We start from the raw sequence: 19438 nt of genomic DNA on the forward strand, positions 1-19438 counted from the left end.
AGACTTTTCAATTTCTTCAGAGGAAGAGGTGAAGATGGAAGAATTAAAATCAAGTACGCAGCTTTCTGACAGATGGAGGGATCCCAGTGCTTTAGACCACTTTTCTTGAGCTAGTTCATCAGTCCTGTTCATCATTCTGATGAACACTTAATCACAGGATGCATATTGATTTCCAAATGCAAACTTCCTCAATGAACTTCTCAATGATTTGAGAAAGGCTTTTCCAGATCATTTTTTTAAAAAGAAGTTGCATAACTACAGATTCCATTATTTGCTCCAAGTTCTGTAACAGCAAAGTCCCAAAGAAGACTACCACAAAGTTACAACTTCTGTGGAGAAACACAGTAGAGAATGTAACCCCTCTTTCATTCTATGTGGCTACAGACTGAAGAATGACAAGAACATTGGGTTTGGAGAGGGCTAACTTGAAGATAGTACTATTCAAAGGATATGTACCCATAGAGATTTCATTCCCATTAACAAATTATGGCACTGAATGAGGAAATCCATTATCCACTTTTTCATTAAAGAGCACGCCAGGACTTGTAAGTTGTACATACTAGTAACAAAGAATCTACGCAGCCTTGCAAATTAGGGTTCGCTGAAAGTGATAAAAAGGAACTAGGTGATTGCTATGTGAATAATGATCAAGTTCCAATGAAATTACAGTGCCATTTATAACCTTTAGTTAGGCATTTAGTCACTTTCAGAATTTGGGAAAAGATATCGATTCTGCAATAGATTAGGGAATTACTGATAACATTAACAGGATCCCCACAAACTCTAACAGTCCAAACACTCTCTAAAATTCTTATCAGCAAAAGTCCTTCTCTCTAAATCCACTCAGAACACGGAATCTACTAGACAATTTGACTCACAGTGGGATGTGAGTCAAAACAGATTGTGAGAGTTGAGAAATAATCTCAGCAAAAGGACACTGCTAGAGATACACATTTCCAAGCATGCTTGATTTAAAGTCATCTTGTATGGTTCAGAATCCTGTCTGGTGTAGATCATCATTGATCAATTAATTTATAGTTACTTAACCTTGTAATGTACTGGAACTGCAATTATTCACAGTTAAAGTTGTGGAGCTCTTGATGACTACTCTTTACAACTAAAATCAAATCTCCAGACAGTGACAATGATATGTTGCAGGAACTTAGAATCAATTCTTAAATAGTGAACAGTGCACAGAAAAATGGTGATTTTCTAGCAAAAAAGAGTTGTATAGAGGCCTAGGAAAACTTGAGCACATAAAAAAACAGTGAAGGGAGCCATCTTAGCTACCTTGTCCAGGACAACTAATTAGCAATGAATGAAATAGGGAGCCAGAAACAAGTGACTGCAGAAGGCAAAGCATAGTCCCTGCTGTCAGTCAATCACATAGGGCACAAGGTAGCAGCTTGTCACAAACTGCCATGAATAAACAGGAATAGATATTAGGAAGAAGAGATATTAGTGCAAGAGAAACACTCACACATGAACTGAAGAAATCAGGAAGAGAAGATGATGGATAGGCAATGTCTTTGGAGAAAAGGGCATCAAGAAAGGCTAAGGTGTGTGAAAGATACAAACATCTGGGTACTTGCGATGGATTAGATTAGAAGGAACACTGAGCACAGAAAAACATAACAAATGGGAGGAAAAAAAAATAAAGAATGAGCATCCTGAGTATTATTTTCTTCCCTAGAAAGTGAAAACCAGTTGCAGAAGCTAATGGAAAGTTTATAACCTGTTAATATCTAATATACTACTTTTTTGCATGCCCAACTGTGATTATCCCAAGCAGAAGACGAATAGGGTCATAATTAGGAAGCTTGAAGCATGAGTAATTTTTCTTAAGGTACACCCTGCAGAGTGAGACAAGTAGAGATAGAAGAGTGTTTAAATCTGCACAATGACTCAAGATAATTGTCCAGCTAGCAACATAGACCATACAAGGACAGGAAAGCAGGTCTTAAATAGCAGGCTGTGAACCCTCTCCAAAACATGACAACAAGACAAATATTAGCCCACAAAACCTACATCGTTTTCTGCTAAAATAGATTCAGTCCATCACCAAACTACTATTGTTCTGAAAATTGAATGAAACCAAAACAATAGTATATATCACCTTTGTGGGCTTTTTAACCTCTGAAGAAAATTTATAGTGTATTACTTTCTCAAACTATATTAAAATAAGTACCAATAAACCACAAGGACAGTCTGAAAAATAACAGCATTCTCTACCTGCTTCAAACAGTAGAAATAGATTAAATAAAAGAGAGCATTTTATCCATATATATCAGTATCTTAGAGTGTGAGCAGATAATCTGTTACCAGGCAAGACCTTCATACAGCTGTCTTGAGGCTGCTGCCCCTGCCACTACCTTCACATCTTATAATGCCATGTGTGCAAAAATAAATACTGAGGTTGCCTGTATCATTTCTATTCTGTGTTTTCATGTCTTTTTTTTTTTCTGAGAGATTTCAGAAAATGCGCTTATCTCAAGATTATCACTTGTAGTGGAAACAAAAAAATTCCACATTTTCTCTAAAAAAATATTTAAAAGATCTTAAGTGCTAAAAGTTAATTTTTAATTTTTAGAAATCCATTTGACATAATGTATCTCAAATATGTATATAGCAATAGATTTTAATATAGGGAATTTTTCTACTACACTCAAAATTCAGAGTTCAAAATGTAAGTATTACTTGCTAATTAGTACTCTGTTGCTAGACAGATGTAATTCTGAATAAACACACATTCCTAAATAATAAAAGAATAGATTTGTCACTATGTGATTTAGTTTTAACCATTTTAAGTTTTCATTTTCATCTCTCTTTAAGTAAGTACTACACTTTGGAGATACCCAAATTATTTATAGCAATTAATTCCACAGCAAATGTCATAGCAAGACAATCAACAACTTGAAATATTCAGATTAATGATTAATTTGTGATTCTTTAGTCCTGAGATTCCCAAGGATGTTTTTTTTTACTGTTTTCATGATCTGATATCCAGTCTCTGAACTTCTATTACTCTTTTCACTGAACTTGCTACCTGCACTTTTAAAAATTATATCCAAGAGTAATGGTTGCTCAAGAAATCAAAATTGACAGGTGATCTTTATTTTTACAATTGATATGAGTTTTAGATTAACTAATTTACGTTCATCTAGTTGGACTGTTATTATCTAGTTGAGTTTTCACTAGACAGGAAAACTGTCTCCTCTGGTCTGTCATTTCAAATATATTTTTATTCACAAAGATCCATATCAGAGAATAGTTGTAGAATGTCCATTACATTTTGCCTCCATCTACTTTCTTTGAATTATAAATTTCAGGCATCAGCTCTGTCTCTTAAGCATTGAAGTGAGCCTGCACATAACCCAATAGTTTATTCCTGGCCATCCACCCTTGCTGTGTACTGTTACACAGTAACATCCACATTTTCTTCAGACTCTATAGTTTTGGATCTGACTGACCAGTGTGTAATTCTCAAGTCACATTCCCTATTGACTGACTTTACATCTTTATGTGGATACAATGCTCCTTCTGTAATTTATTGGAAGATAAATTTCCTACCATTTTTTTGTAGAAAATAAAGTGATATAATACCCTTTTCCAGGAAAGGTATATTTTCAGCAGATGAAATACCACCTTTACAGTCTGGTGGATTCAAGGTTCTAATCTATCTGGAGAAACACTTCTAGTTCCAGGAGAGTAACATGTTTCAGAAGTGGGTATATATTTGAAAGCAAACTTGGTTTGAAGGTAAATAAAAATTGCGCTGGAAAATCATGTTTATTTCAAGTCTTTTATAGCAAAATCTACTTTACTTTGCAAGATGTGCACAAAAGTGTGGCATCTAGGTGTCAATAATACAGTGCAAATAGATCCAGATTCTCAAGGGCAAACTGACCATAATATCAACACTTTGTTACCAAGGTTGTAATCATGATGATCGGTAATGTAATATAAACTCATTATTCTAGTGGAAAGCCTCATTATCATAGTGTTTACCTTGACAGTGCTAAGTAGATTCTGATATAAAATTATGGAGCCATGTTTGAATCAAATTCATCCCAGGAATAATTCAACATGACAACCTATATATTACAACTGACGAGAATTAATTTATCACGTGATATTCTCTATATATCATATTATTGAAATGTGATGGTATCCTATCTTTTCCAATCTTTAAAGAAACAAGGAAAGGTTTAATAATATCAATACAACTATTACAGTTGATAGAAAAGTAGTACAGTTTCCCAGTAATGCAGGAGATACAGCCTGTATCATATGACGAGCCATTCTGACCTAACCAGTTATAGATTTCTATGATTCATATCACTCTCATAATATAAGAAAAAAATATAGTTATTTAACATTTAAATGTTTAAATATTGGAGGGAAATAGAGAAAGGAAGGAAGGAGGGAGGGAGGGAGAGAAGGAAGGCAGGAAGGCAAGAAAGAAAGAAAGAAAGAAAGAAAGAAAGAAAGAAGGAAAGAAGGAAAGAAGGAGAAAGAAAGAAAGAAAGAGAAAGAAAGAGAGAAAGAAAGAAAGAAATTCTTGTCCTGAAATTTGCAGATGACCTAAACAGTACTCAAGGGAGTTTTCCTTCTCTGATTGCACTGCTCATGTAATGTCCCTACTGCAAAAAGAACTTGCTGAGCATACAGTTAGCATTGCAATATGTTCAATTTGATAATTAGATTGTTCCCAGATGTGCTGCATCCTCAGTGCATTTCTCATATTGTTCTTGTATTTTCCTTTTGGAGTTTTTAATAAAGTGCATTCTACTATCCCTCAGCACTAAGGTCCCTTTTAAACTATACTGTAACATCTATTGCTTCAAAGACATTCAGAAGATTGCTGATTGTAAAACATGGATATGTATATATCCTCTGGTCATGTTTAATGATAAAGAAAAAAAAAAGAAGACTAAGGTTTTAAAAATTACAAAGAAACTTCAGAGATGTTTAGCATTTATACTAATTCCAGTACATACACAGGACAATATTTTATTAGTGTTTCCAATAGAAAACACTAGTGGAAGAAGTTTTAAAACACTATTATAAAAACAGAGTTGTAGTCTATGCTCTATCATACATAACCATTCCAATTTGGCACTGGTATATTCTTTGAAAATATCTACAAATATTGACCATTTGTAATACAGTTTGGAAATATCAATTAGATAACACCACTGAAGTTTATATGGTGTGGCATTCATCTTCACTGACTGCTGACTGCACCCAGTACTTGTTGCAGAACAGTTTCTGTGCAGTTTATTCCTGAAAGCCATGCATCAAAATGACAGCCCTGATCCTATAGTATTAAAACTTTCTCATTCTGATAAAACAAAGCTGGTAAGGGAAAACCCCAAACATTTATAAGCTCAGTATGACTACTCAATTGCTTTCTTGGAATAAAAAGCAACTAAAATAAAATAAAATAAAAACAAACAAACAAAACAAACTACAGAGTTTCTACTATTTTTTGAAAAAAATCCAAAAAATTCATCATTAAAAGCAGCTTAAATCATAGGCATATAGTTATCATCTGATGAATTTTTATATATGTTATGAATGTGTTGCGGAAAATCATTGGAAGCCATAACTGTTCATAAAACAAGCAAAATGACAAATTTTATGACAACAAACTCTTTTATATTTCTAAATCAGAATTTACACACTATAAGGTCATGCCCTTACTGTGCTATTTCAGTGTAATTTGTTAGAGTAGTCGATAAGAGACATACACTGGGCTTCATTACAAATCACCTACTAAGTTTTAGAGATGGATGGACATTTTGGGTGAATCTGAGATTGTCTGCCTCTGCCTGTGTTAACACTCCTGTGCACATTTCTCAAATGCTTGACTTATTCTTGCTTCCTCCTACACCAATCCACATACTCAGCACCTGGAAGCAAGTCACAGAATCATCAGTACAAAGACTAGCCCGGCTTCAAAGGGACCTCAAAAAATTATCTGGTCAAGCTCTCATGGGAAAGGCAGCCTGGATGAGATTGCCCAGCAACATTTCAAATTGCATATTGAAACAGTCCAATGCAACTGGGCAGTTTAGTACATTCAGAGATTTAAACCTCACTGTTTACCCAAATCTTGATTTCTCTAGTTCTGAACAGTGGCACTTCAACAGTGTCACAGCATCTGAACTCAGTAGCAGCAGGACACAGGAATTTATGGTTCAGTGTCTAGGTCATATAAAGCTTTCTGATTCAGAAATGCTTTATATTCTTTTCACAACCAAGGTAGAGATATCATGCCAAAGGTTTACCCCAAAAACACAGGGTGATTCTTTGATGCCTTTGGTGTATTTAAGTCTAAACTCCCACAAATATTAATTGGGTATTGAAGCAGAAAATAGCAACATGGTTGGTAACCTTAGCCTTCAGATTGCTCAACAAAGTATGAAACACTCTTTCCTCCTCATTTTGTACTTTCTACTGGATCCAAGTAATGGAGAGAAGTAAAAGCTACCACTCATTTCTAGGATAGTGAGGTCTGCATAGGGATGGCCTAGTATGGCCTGTTTTGATTTAGTGAGGAAGATGAAAGAGGTCCAGGAACCTGAATTTCCTTTGGGAGAGAAATAGTAAGCAACTGAACAAAGGACCAACTTAATATTGAAAACACACAATACACATACATTTACAAAAAGTTCAGTATTGGAGACCTCCTGATTATACTATACAGAAGACGAATGACCAAATATTTCACTAATCTAAGATTTACAAGCAATTAAAAAGGTCATGTCTGTACATTTATAAGTATATATTTATATATTCATATCACTTACACAAAAAATGAAGGGACCTTTAGTGAAGTAGCTACCCTCAGTATAAGCTTACTAGAGAAACACCCTTAGCAACCAAGAGGATTTTCTGTTTAATGAAACAGCACATTTTACTGTACAGTATCATTAATAAAATACCACTGCACCAGCCCTTCTGAGAACTCAAATCTGACAGAAGTAGTTAATTGCCTTCAGAAGGAACACACAAGTAGCTTAGGGAGACTAGAGAATCTTTTCCTCCAAATGCATTAGGCTGTAACAGAGTAAGGACAGAACAAAACACAGGCATTGTTTCCCTATTTTTCACTGACCACCTCACCTGTCACTCTTCACCAACAATATTATCATGTATTCTTATCCTTCCATTGTCTACATACTTAAGACAGAAACAGAATTCAGAGATAAAAGTCATGACTAAAAATACTTATCATGCTGAAAGCCTGTGTATTGATATGCTCATGGACAGGGAAGTATAAAGTCCTAATAATCGAATCCAAAGTGAGGGGAAACTTAATGCTCTTTAACAGATAAAGTAATAAAAAGGAAAGATGTACTTTAACACAGAACACAATACACAATGAACACCTCTCTTTCACATCATACGTAACTCATTTGCAGAAAGGAAAGAAAATCCCACTCTCAGGCTGACATTATTTGTAAAATCAGCACAAGCAGAAGACAATTTAATAGGCTTTAGGACAAATCAGTTGAGACAAGTCTCAACTGACCTAATAGCACCTTGTAAGACATATGAACTTTTCAAGAAATTTGAAATCTTGTTTCCAGAAACTTAAGTTGAGGGAGCAGAATTTCTTCCAGTTTAACTCGTTTCATAATATTTTACCTAAGACAAGTATCTGTAGTTTATAAAAATAATTTTTTACTTATACAAAGCAAAACAAAACAAAAAAGATGTGTCCCATTTAAGTGCAAAAGTTGTCATGAGAAAAATTCTTGCTCTGATTGCTACCATGTGCTAATGCCTAAGAATTAGCTAGTTAACTCTTTTATCAGTACTAACCTGGCATTGCTTTGATCACACATGGTACAATCAGACCTTCATTCTGGAAGACAGACAAGTTAGCCATAGTGGCCTTGTGCTCATGGAAATCTACCAAGAGCAAGGTACTGAACCTGACCAGGTTCAGTAACAGGTAACTGGCAGAGGATGTAGGGGACAGCAGTGGATCTTGCATACCCTGACTTTAGCAAGGCCCTTGGCATGATCACATGTAGACTCCTTGTAGCCTAGGGCATGTCTAGTCTGCGTGTGGGCATGAAACACTGAGAAGAAAATGCCGTGGAAAAATGGGTTTAAATGGTGGGGGTCAGTTTTGAAATGTCCAAATATTTTCTGATTAAGAGTGACATCTGTCTGGGATTGATACTGGGTCCAATGCACTGTACTACTCTCATCACCTGCTTGATCTGAAGGCAGCACCAGCAAGTAACTGAGGGGAACAATATTTAGGGGAATGCTGAAGGATAGTACTGTTATTTAGAGAAATTTAGACAAGCTGAAGAAACGGGCTGAATTTCATAGGAATGAACTCCTTATAGAGTTCCTCAAAGTCTTGGAAAGAACTCAACCTTGCATCAGGACAGGCTGGGGCTCACTGAACAGAAACAGCTCTGCAGGGAGCAAGCTCCTGGAAGACAGCAATTCCTTCCCAGCAAAGCAGCCTCGGCATCTTAGGATGCACCTCCGGAGGCACAGCAGCAGGGTCAGGCACTGATACTGCCCCACTGCTCAGCACTGATGAGATCACAGGAGGAGTCCAGTCCTGGGGTTCTGGCACAGGACTGACACTAATGTACAGGAGTGAGTTCAGTGGAGTTCACCCTGATGGCCAGGGCTGGAGCATGTGGATGAGAGAGCTGGGTTTCTTTAATCTTTAGAAAGACACTGAAGTGAGATTCTTCTGTTGCTGAGGAATGAGGGGGCATGAGGAAGATGAAGTCAGTCTCTTCTCAGTATGGGAGGCAAAAGCACAGCTTGGAACATGGGAAATTCAGACTCAATATAAAGAAAATTTCTTTGATTCCCATGAGGGTTGTCAAAGAGTGGAACAAGATGTCTGCAGAAGCTGTGGATTCTCCATCCTTGGAGATGCTTAAACCTTAATGAAATAAGGCCCTGAGCAACACAGTCAAACTGATATAAATATGTAAGATTCTTACAACCTTAATCACCTCTCAGTTTTGACTGATGCTCTTTAGTATATTCTGTGGCTGTTGTAACTGCCCTTTGCATGATTCAACCCAGTAAATGGATTTGCTGTCCTTGTCAGAGCATTATGGATTTAAACTATGGTGCATTGTGGGTAGGACAGACACTAAAAAAGTTGAAAATTTTTAGCTGTCTACATTTGTCTTTATTTGATACTTCAATAGCAATTATTATAACACTTGTTTTCATCCTAACTTGTTAGTTACTTTCCTGACAGAACAAATGGCTTGGATATTGCATGCTTGTATGGTAAGCACAGCACACAATATAATTCATTAAACCCAGTTCATAGAATCACAGTATTGAGTGTCTTCTCAAAGGGGAAAAAAACCAAAACTAATCCAAAACCTAAAGGCTGTTACAAGTTCCTTGCAGAGATGACTCTGACTTATTTCAGCAGCATATATTTTTCTACTTCAGCAAGTGTCATCAGAAGATTCTACTACTAGACCTTCACCAATGTCACTTAGCTACAAAAAAAAGAGGACCAGGAAAAAAGGAAAAAGGAAAAAGAGGACCAGGTGTATCTCCTATCAGCTCACAGCTGACTGCACAGCACTGCAGAAATTCTCCTTTGTGCCTCAGCAGAATGTGCCATCTAACATGAAGGAAGGGAGGAAAGGAGTCAGCCAAATGCTGTAACAAATGGGTAAAAAATGTGACTTCTCATTCTAATAGTTCCAAAGTAGTAAACCACTTGACATTAGTCGAATGAAGAGTCAAAATGCAACTCGGCATAATAATCAGTATAGCCATCCCTCAACTAAATCCTTGGTTTTATTATAACACCATACATCTGTAATGGGTTTCTGACTACATTTTTTTCTAAAGGTTTCAGCTAGGATAGGTTATACTATCATGAATGAACCAGACAGTTTCATTACTCAAATACGTATTTGAAAAAAAAAAAAAAAAAGAAAAAAAAGAGATGGGAAAATGACCAGCAGAACATTAGGAACAGAAATTCTACAATTTATTTGTGTTACATCTGTTACATCTTGAAGACTCTGTAGAGCAAGGAAGGATACTCTCTTAATGATTAGCACAAATATATACCCAAAGTCCTTTGTTCTTCTGTTCTGTATTCCACACAAGCCAAATGCCAGATTGTACATTATATCTGTTGAGCAATAGCATACTGCTTATAACTTGGCATTTCACAAATAAGTTTAACCTTTCCCTCCCCTCTCTCACCACTGTATCACCCTCCCACTTTTGCTGCCTTAGTGTATCAGACATCTGAAAAGGTTTACATTAACATTTTTAATGGTCTCATGAGAGAGAATGAAACTCAACCATCCATCAAAACTCTTCTTACAGTCTTGCTGAGAAAAGACATCAGTGATGCACAAAGAGATCTTTGTGTGTTTACTTCTGTTTTGTGGATTAACACACTAAGATCCAAGAGGAAGCACTGCTACTGTAATTACTTCAGTGAAGACACTATAGGGAATGAGAAACAAAGAATGCACACTCCCATAACCACACTGACCTGATCTCTAAATGTATAGCCATTGCTACATGGAGTTCAGTACAGAACATTTCAGTTCAGAACATTTTTGGTAAGAGTTCTGTAATTTGCTCTGCTCTCTGTGCCACTACATACACAGCCCAGGTATTTTTAAGTCTTTATGAATTTGTAATTGCAGTGGCAAACTGCAATTTTTGTCCAAATACCAAGGTTAGACTTCTGAACATGATAGGCAGTGCCAACATTGTGGATAGTTTTCTTAAATATTAAGAACGAAAGTAATACTTTCTATATTTGAATTTTTCCCAGGACTGAAGTTCCATTAAACAGTAGTTTTAGGTGAGACAGAGTTCTCATTCTTTTTTCTTTTCTTTCCTTTGGAAACCAAGTCCCTTCATGTTTTCTGTGGTCTGATAAGGCAACAGAACCTACAAACATAATCTCTGGACTGGATGTTAAAATGAGGAATGTATGTTAAAAACTCAATTATAAAATAAAAACAAGAGAAAAACACCCAGAAGTCACGAAGTTTACTCTGGAAAGTCTTAAAAGTCAAACTTTTATTTCTAAACTATAAAATATTCTCTTAGAAAATCCTGTAAATATAACCTACAAGATATTTTGCTTTTGTTCATCTTAACTGGGAAAAAAAAAGGAAAAAAAACCTGCAAAGCAAAACAACAAAGGCACATCACAGCCATCAGCCAGAACTTCTTTGGGTAGAAGCGTTGTGTTTCATCGACTTTAATGCCAATTTGTTACACTTACAGATTGAAGTTTCTACCATTTCACTAACTTTGGTGGTGTTCCTAAGCACTGACTCACTTCTAAGCATTGTTTAGAGAATAAACAAATAAACAACTAAGTACTAAAATTGTGGTGTGAAGAACTCAGATTAAATGATACATTTTAAATTATAGGGTTTACACTTTATAAATTCTCACTATTTTGTAAATGCATGATTTACCACATCTAAGAAATGGTTTTAAAAGACTTCACAGAAGAGTACACCCAAACATGACATTTTCAGGAGTCATTCATACACAAAATTAAATATCTTCATTCTTCAAATGAAGAAGAGGACACTACAAAGTGATACAAAGGAAAAGGAAAATATTTATAAAGATGAAATTATAAGTTCAGACAAGGAAACAAGTCAAATAAAAGGAAAAGTTCTGCACCTAGGGAGAAATAATCCCATGCACCAGTACAGAACAGGTCCTGGTGGACAAGCTGACTATGAGCCACATTTGCAGCAAAGTGTGAAGTATCTACATGGACTGCATCAGGAAGAGGGTTGCCAGCAGGTTGAGAGAGGTGATTTTTCCTCTCTGCTAAGCCCTGAATCCAGCTCTGGGCTTCCCAGTAAAAGAAAAATATGGATTTGCTGGAATAAGTCCAGCAGAAGCCCACAAAGAGGATAAAAATGCTGGAGCATCTCTCATGTAAGAAGAGACTGAGACCTGCAGTTATTTATCCTATAGAAGAGAAGGATCAGGGGCATCTTCTCTGAGTATAAACACCTGATGGGAGGGACTGAAGAGGGAAGAAGACTCCCACAGTAGTGTGCACTGGTGGGACAACACGTAATAAACACATGAGGTTTCACCTCTACACAAAAAAAAAATGGTTTTATACTGTGAGGGTACTTGAACACAGGAACCAATTTCCCTGAGAAGTTGTGGTGTCTGCAACACTGGAGATATGCAAAACTTGACAGAACACACTACTGAGAAACCTGCTCTAGCTGACTGATTTGAGCAGAGGGTTTGGATCAGATAATATCAAGAGGTGTCACCAAATTCAGTATTTCTGTGATTTTGTGAAAGCATGCTCTTATACCTTTGTGGGATATGTCAACAGGGCAGGTAATATTACTTTTATTCCATTATATTTTTGAAGGAGATGTCAACACATCTAGAGACATGAAACATTTCTTTACTTTTTCACTTTATGACCAAAATCTTAAATCCGTATAGTACATCAAACTTGATTTTTGAAAACCTGTAAATTTTGTCATTCATGTAGATCTAGAGACTGTTTCTGGGTTACTTTTTATACCTTCTCATAGCTATACTTCATTATCTTCAGAATCACACCAAGTGATACCCAGTCAACAGCATTTTCTATATATACTTATAAGAAAATATTCATATATTTGTTTACTGTTTTAAGTGTGGAAGAATTTAACAGTGCTGTGTAGTCTGTCAGGAAGGTGACAAAGGGAAGAGGAGAAAAGGTAGTGACATTTCCAAAGAGAAATTTATGCTAAGGAGGTCTTCAGTTGTTATTAGTTCAATCTCCTGCTTAAAAATTTCAAATTAGATCAGGTTGCTCAAAACCTTGTCCAGATAGATTTTGAAGACCTCAAGGTGTAGAGGCTTCACAATCTTGCCAGGCAAGGAAGGAAGAGGCATCAAATTTATCTCTACTAATAAGTTCTAACTCCATAATGGATTTTATTTGGACAAAAAATTGGCAATAATTTTCCTTTTTAGGCACAGACTATAATTACCTTTTGCAGGACCTGCAAATTAGTCTTTCGTTGAATTATGGAAACACTGGAGTATCTCAAATGTATTCATCTATGCAAGGCTATCTTCTTTAAACACAAAAATGCCATAGAGAAAAGAAATGAAAAATATTTAATTAGATCATTCCACAGCATGGAGAAACATAACTGAGTAGCTTTCTACCTCACTTTTTGATTAAAATGACACAAACATATATTATTCTTGATATACCCATACTCTACTGTTTATATCACAAAAGCACTTTAGAAGTTTGTTGGTTTGACATATATAGAAAGTCAACATAATACTGTCTCGAAAAATGAAATAGACACGCCTTATATTTTTCAATTAGCTACTTGCAAATTTTAGATCTGTGGCTACAGTACAGCTGAAAGATCAAAGCTGAGAACTTTACCACTACATGAATTTTTTAAAATAGTTGGAAATGTGGATGCATCTCTTCACCAGTTAAAGTCATTTGATCTGCACTACTTATAGAAAAAATGTATTTCATATGTTTTAACAATGAATTATATTCTGGACCAAACCTCAAATCTCACAATTTTTTTAATCCTAGTACCTTAAAGACACCTTGAAAAACTATACTACACATTTCTATTTTCTCAAGTCAATAAAAGAAGTCAGTGTTTGTTATCAGAATGTAACAAATAATATTTGTACATGGTGTTTGCCAGAAAGAGGGCAAAATGGAAGAATTTTCACTGGATTGCTTTTAGGTTGTAGTATTCTGCACAGCTAAAATGTAATTCCGTGTATTTATAGTCAAGAAATTTGTATCTTCATTTTTCAGAGCGTAATGTGACATGAGATGGAAGAGGTCATATACAGAATTAGAGAGTTACAGAAAAGCCTAAGGAATCATTTAGGAACCTAAGTATGACTGATTACACAAGAATACTTTGTTATCATTAGTTTGTAGTTACAAACTTCATTATATCATCAGCCTTTACTATCAGTATAATTGGGAACATTATATATGCATTTTCAATACTAGCACAGAAGCAGAGTCTAACTTCCAAGCTATTTTATCAATCTCAGCTTTCTTAAGTTTGTTTCAGAGTGAGCTAAAGGGAATCCAGGGTAAAGAGTCTTATGTACATCTGTTCACAGAGCCTACATATCTAGAGGCTGCATTCAAAGAAGGACATGCCATGACACTTATGTTGGTAAAGATGATACACACAAAATTTGACATTTCAAGTATTATCATGACTCATTCTTTCTCCCTCTTTGTCTTACTTTGAAATGCTAAATATTGGTAAGCATCAAAATTGAGTCCCTTTTTACACTGCAATTTGCAACAGGCTATAAAATTCAGTGTACAAAGAGGAGGACAGGGTGTCCTAACAACAAATTTATTGAATATTTTAGAAATACATCAAATTTCAAATATATCTTTCCAGGCTATACCTGGGGGTAAACAAGAATACATGGAAATAATAGCTACTAGTAATTACAAAGTTGGAGACATAAATAATGTCTATTGGTCTCTGATGCATAAAAGTGCTCATATTTGTTTAAATGTAAACCTGCAATCAAGCCTGCAGATGTTAATGAGAACATTTGCATGCATAAAGCTAATCGGCTGCTAAATTAGCTACTTGAGTCAGCATTTAGTGCTAGAATTCCACTGGGATTCTCAGCCTAAAAAAAATAAAAGGCTTATCACTTATATTCACAATAGATCAAGTATGCTTTTTTCATGTAGTTCTCTCAGAAAGTGATCAGAAATACTCCTGGATCAAGTATCTACTGGTAGGCATAGTGACTGACACTTAAAAAAATGCCAGAATTCAAGGTGACTGAGAGACGTCAACACAGCTGATGCATGGAGAAACATCTGTTTTCCGAGCATCTATCAGCATCTTGTAATATTCTGCCTACCACACACCTGCAAGAAAACCTGCATAATCAGTGTATTATAATCCATCTGCAGAAAATACCATGTGTGCTCTGGAAGGAATATAGAAATTTCATTGGATAGTGATAACACCACACAAAATTTGTTTTCTTCTGTCATTTAAACAAACGACGTAAAGGTCTTTGTCCATGACCAACAGCACCCCTTAAGGTTTAAAACAGCAAAACAGTTTGTACTGGCTGCTATGAGCGTTCTTCATAGATTCAAGCTGGCTTTACTGTTTTCAATCCTCAACCTGCTTGAACGATGAAGTTATCAACACAGAACGTTGCAGCAGAAAATTGCCTGAAACCACGTATTCTACCAAATTTATGTGTAGGTTACAACTGAATAGTGAATATTAAAAAAGTCAAACCACTGAATTTAAGAGGGGAATTAGGAAAAAAGTATAGGCTATCTGCACACATAATTTTAAATTTCACAGAATCTCAGAATATGCTGAGTTGGAAGGGACCCATTGGGATCATCGAGTCCAGCTCCTGGCCCTGCACAGGACCATCTCCAAAAGTCACACCATGTGCCTCAGAGCGTCATCCAAATGCTTCTTGAAATCTGTCAGGCTTAGTTCTGTGACTGTTTCCCTGGGGAACCTGTTCCACTGTCCAACCAACCTCTGGATGAAGAACCTCTTTCTAATATCCAACCTAAACCTCCCCTGACACAACTTCAGGCCATTCCCTTGGGTCCTGTCACTGGTCATGACAGAGAAGAGATCAGTGCCTGCCCCTCCCCTTCCCCTCATGAGGAAGTTATAGACTGTTATGAGGTTTCCCCTCAGTCTCCTCTTCTCCAGGGTAAACAGATCAAGTGACCTCAGCTGCTCCTCATACAGCTTCCCCTCAAGGCCCTTCCTCATCTTCATTGCCGTCCTTTGGACACTCTCCAATAGCTTCATATCTTTTTTATATTGTGACATCAAAACTGCACACAATATTCAAGGTGAGGCTGCCCCAGTGCAGAGCAGAGCGGGACAATTCCCTCCCTCGACCAACTGGCAATGCTTTGCCTGATGCCCCCCAGGACATGGTTGACCCTCCTGCTGCCAGGGCTCTGCTGACTCACATTCAACTTGTCGTCAATCAGGACCCCCAGGTGCCTTTCAGTGGCACTGCTTTCCAGCCTCTCATTCCCCATTCTTTACAAACATCCAGGTTGCTCCATTCCAGGTGCAGAATCCGGCACCTTCCCTTGTTGAATTTCATCTGGTTGGTGATTCCCAGTCCTCCAAGTAATTTACAAAGATGTTGAAGAGCACAGGGCCTAAGATGGAGCCCTGTGGAACTCCACTAGTGACAGGTCTCCAGTCTGATGTCACCCCATTCACTATTACCCTTTGTGCTTGACCCATGAGCCAATTGCTCACCCACCACATGATGTGTTTATCTGTGGGCTGGACAGTTTGTCCAGAAGTATTCTGGGAGAGACAGTGTCGAAAGCTTTACTGAAATCCAAAAAGATTACATCAACTAGCTTCCCTTGATTAGCTGTGTGGGTTACCTAGTCACAAAAGGAAATCAGGTTTGATAAACAGGGCTTTCCTCTCATGAAGCTGTGCTGGTTGTGACCAATGACTGCATTGTATTTCAGCTGTTTTTCAATATCTTCCAGAATAATCTTCTCCATAACTTTACCAGGCACAAAAGTGCGACTGACAGGGCTGTATTGTCCAGGGTCCTCCTCCTTGCCCTTCTTGCAAATCAGGACAATATTTGCCAGCTTTCAGCCAGCTGGGACCTCTCTGAATTCCCAAGACCATTCAAAAATCATTGACAGAGGTTTTGCAATGACATCAGCCAGCTCTTTGAGGATTCTTGGATAAATTCCATCAGGACTCGCAGATTTATAGGTACCCATCTGGAGCAGCAGATCCCACAACATTTCAGGGTCAACTGGGAGCTGATTTAATTTGTCTAATTGTTTTGCAATGAGTTATGCTACATCCAACAGAGAAACATTTTTTTCCATCAATTCTTTTATTTCCTAGTTCACATTTTAAGAGTCAGTGAGATCTCGTTCCTGATAGTGATCCTTTTCTTAATACTTCACTTCTTTCATCATGACAACTTGCCTGTGATAATGGTTTCTCATTCTTTCTTCTACTATTTGGTTGCCCCCTTTTTCCACAAAGTTAAGCTCTCTTTGACTCTAAAACCTGAAGCAGAGATCTAGGTCTTTTCTTTAAAACCCTAAATCTATTAGAGAGTGCAAAGCTAACTCTTAAGAAAAGTTCTCATGTGTTTCTTTCAGATCATTAAAAGACAAGTTCTTATATTATCAGAGTTATTTAATGTGATACAATAATTTTCAGGTCTTGTATGGCCAGGGAGATTTCCAGGTTTCCAGTGCTGATCCATTATAGCTTTCTGCCATAACTAGGAGAAACAAATCCTGCATCCTTACAATTTCCCAGCTTGTCTGCCACCATAGGGGGCAGGAAATACTAAAACTGATGCTGACTATTGTTGACAGTTTTCTTTAGTTCGCAAAGTTTATGGATGGGGTACCAAATGTCCTGTCAATGTGGTGGACTTTCATTTACTTCCCTCAGAGATAAAGTATGGACACCTCATTTGGACTACTTAAGTTTCTATGTCTCATTGCTATTCCCTCTAGGTCATTTGGACACATTTTTGGTAGCATGCATTGCCAAGCAAACCATAAAATCATAGAATTATAGAATAATCAAGGTTGGAAAAGAAATCCAAGTTCATCAAATCCAACCATCAGCCCAGCACTGCCACTGTAACCCCTAAAGCACTAAACCACATCATCCAGGTGGCTCTTAAACACCTCCAGGGATGGTGACTCCAACACCTCCCTGGGAAACTTATTCCAATGCCTGATCACCCTGACAGTGAAATTTTTTTTTCTAATGTCTAATCTGAATCTCCCCTGTAAAAGTGCCTTTCAAAGCCAAAGAGAGCTCAGGCTTCTTTCTGTGATTCTGAGACAAAGAAAAAGTTAGCAGCATTAATTTTAAAGTTATTTTAAAATTCAAAGAAAGGTATCATTTTTGCTTAGAAATAAAAATGCTCTCTTTCTCTCACCCCACTAGAAATGAATACTACATGGGAGTCAAGCTTTACTGCTGCTTTATGAGAAGTCACATATTATATAGGGAATCTTTTTGTCTGTTGCATATAATCATGACATTGTCTGTTGAAAAAAGACAGAAATTGCTTCTGCAAACTTCAGATGAAAATTTGCCTTCTGCTAATTTGAGAGAGAGAATGGTAACCCGTTGCCAGCACCTACCAATTTACTGAAAATTGCCTATTAATTTGTGTCCCATAGCACTTCACAGAACGAAATCGTTGCTAGTGTAGGATGGAAATAAGGGGTATGAAAACATTTCTATTTTAGGAAGACTTAATTTCAAGCTAAAGAAAATGCAATTGATTTTCATTAATTACCACATGTACCAAAAATCTGTGGGTTTGTTTTCTTTTTTCTGTTAGTTTGCAGTTTTTTCCTATGTATGTAAAATTTTAATTTTGAATAAGGTAGTCTTTCTCAATGTTTTAATAAATACAGACTCTGCTGCATTTAAAGGTTCAGAAAGAGAAAAGAAAAGCTTTACGAGCCTTTCACCAAGTTTATCCTTCTGTATCTTATGCATGAACAAGTCAGATGTTTAGTCCAGTAAGTAAGTTCTGTGATTTGTGAGTAATATTCAAAATCAAACAGGGCATTGCAAGATTTGGGAAGAAAGACTATCCTGAATGTTATGAGGAATCGTCTTTGTGATAAAATTTCATATTTATTTCAGTTAAACCTTTGAAGTGTCTTCGATGGCAGTATCTTCCTATGTCAGGCCTACTTTTTCTTTTTTTTTTACTTGCAATTTTTACATGCTACTTCTAGAAATGTCTAATTTAATTGTATTTTTTCCTCAATTCAGATTCAGAAATACATATCCTTCTTCAATCCATCACATAAAAATCACCTTTACTTTTCCAAGGAATACTTTCACAGATTGTTCTGCGTTTCTGAAATTAGTCTTGCCTATAAAAAAACCTGGGAGGCAGCTTTGAAGATATATAAACCAAGAGAAATGTCACATACTAAAATCCAGGGGTTTTGTCCTATAGACAGACTTTTCAAACCATATTTTCATTGCTCACTGTTCCTATTTTTTCCCTGTATGAAATATCACAGGATATGAAGAAGAAAAGGAAACAAAAGAAATAAAAACAAAAGTCAACTTTTTGGTTATGTTGCAGCTGTTTGTAAAAGAATCCTTCTACATATCAAGGAATTCACTAGTTCTGAGAAAATTTTAAAAAGCAACTCCAAATATGTAAGTTTCCAAGTTACTATTAAACTTAAAGCTTCAAATTAGTAACATATTTTAAAAGTCCAGAAATAAATTTACTCAACTCGAACTTTATATAACTTAATAGTGCCCTGAAAAAATTCTGATATTTGCTTTATTCCTCTTTGATAAGTGCATCAATCTATTATATCACC

The 19438-nt window shown here is 36.4% G+C and overlaps 1 protein-coding gene across 6 annotated transcripts in view; it reads right to left on the reverse strand.

Annotated features, from left to right (window-relative positions):
* The window catches only part of LINGO2 (leucine rich repeat and Ig domain containing 2), a 480597-nt gene that overhangs the window by 184197 nt on the left and 276962 nt on the right, over nt 1–19438 (reverse strand). The window contains exon 1 of one of the 6 annotated variants that reach the window (XM_064641974.1): nt 13029–13112. The exons of the other annotated variants lie outside the window; for them this stretch is intronic. The gene's annotated coding sequence lies outside the window, so the exon portion shown is untranslated. Of the gene's footprint in view, nt 1–13028; nt 13113–19438 lie in introns of those variants that run through there. 6 annotated transcript variants of the gene reach the window in all.

Source organism: Pseudopipra pipra, chromosome Z (genome assembly GCF_036250125.1).
Source record: "Pseudopipra pipra isolate bDixPip1 chromosome Z, bDixPip1.hap1, whole genome shotgun sequence".
NCBI lineage: Eukaryota > Metazoa > Chordata > Aves > Passeriformes > Pipridae > Pseudopipra > Pseudopipra pipra.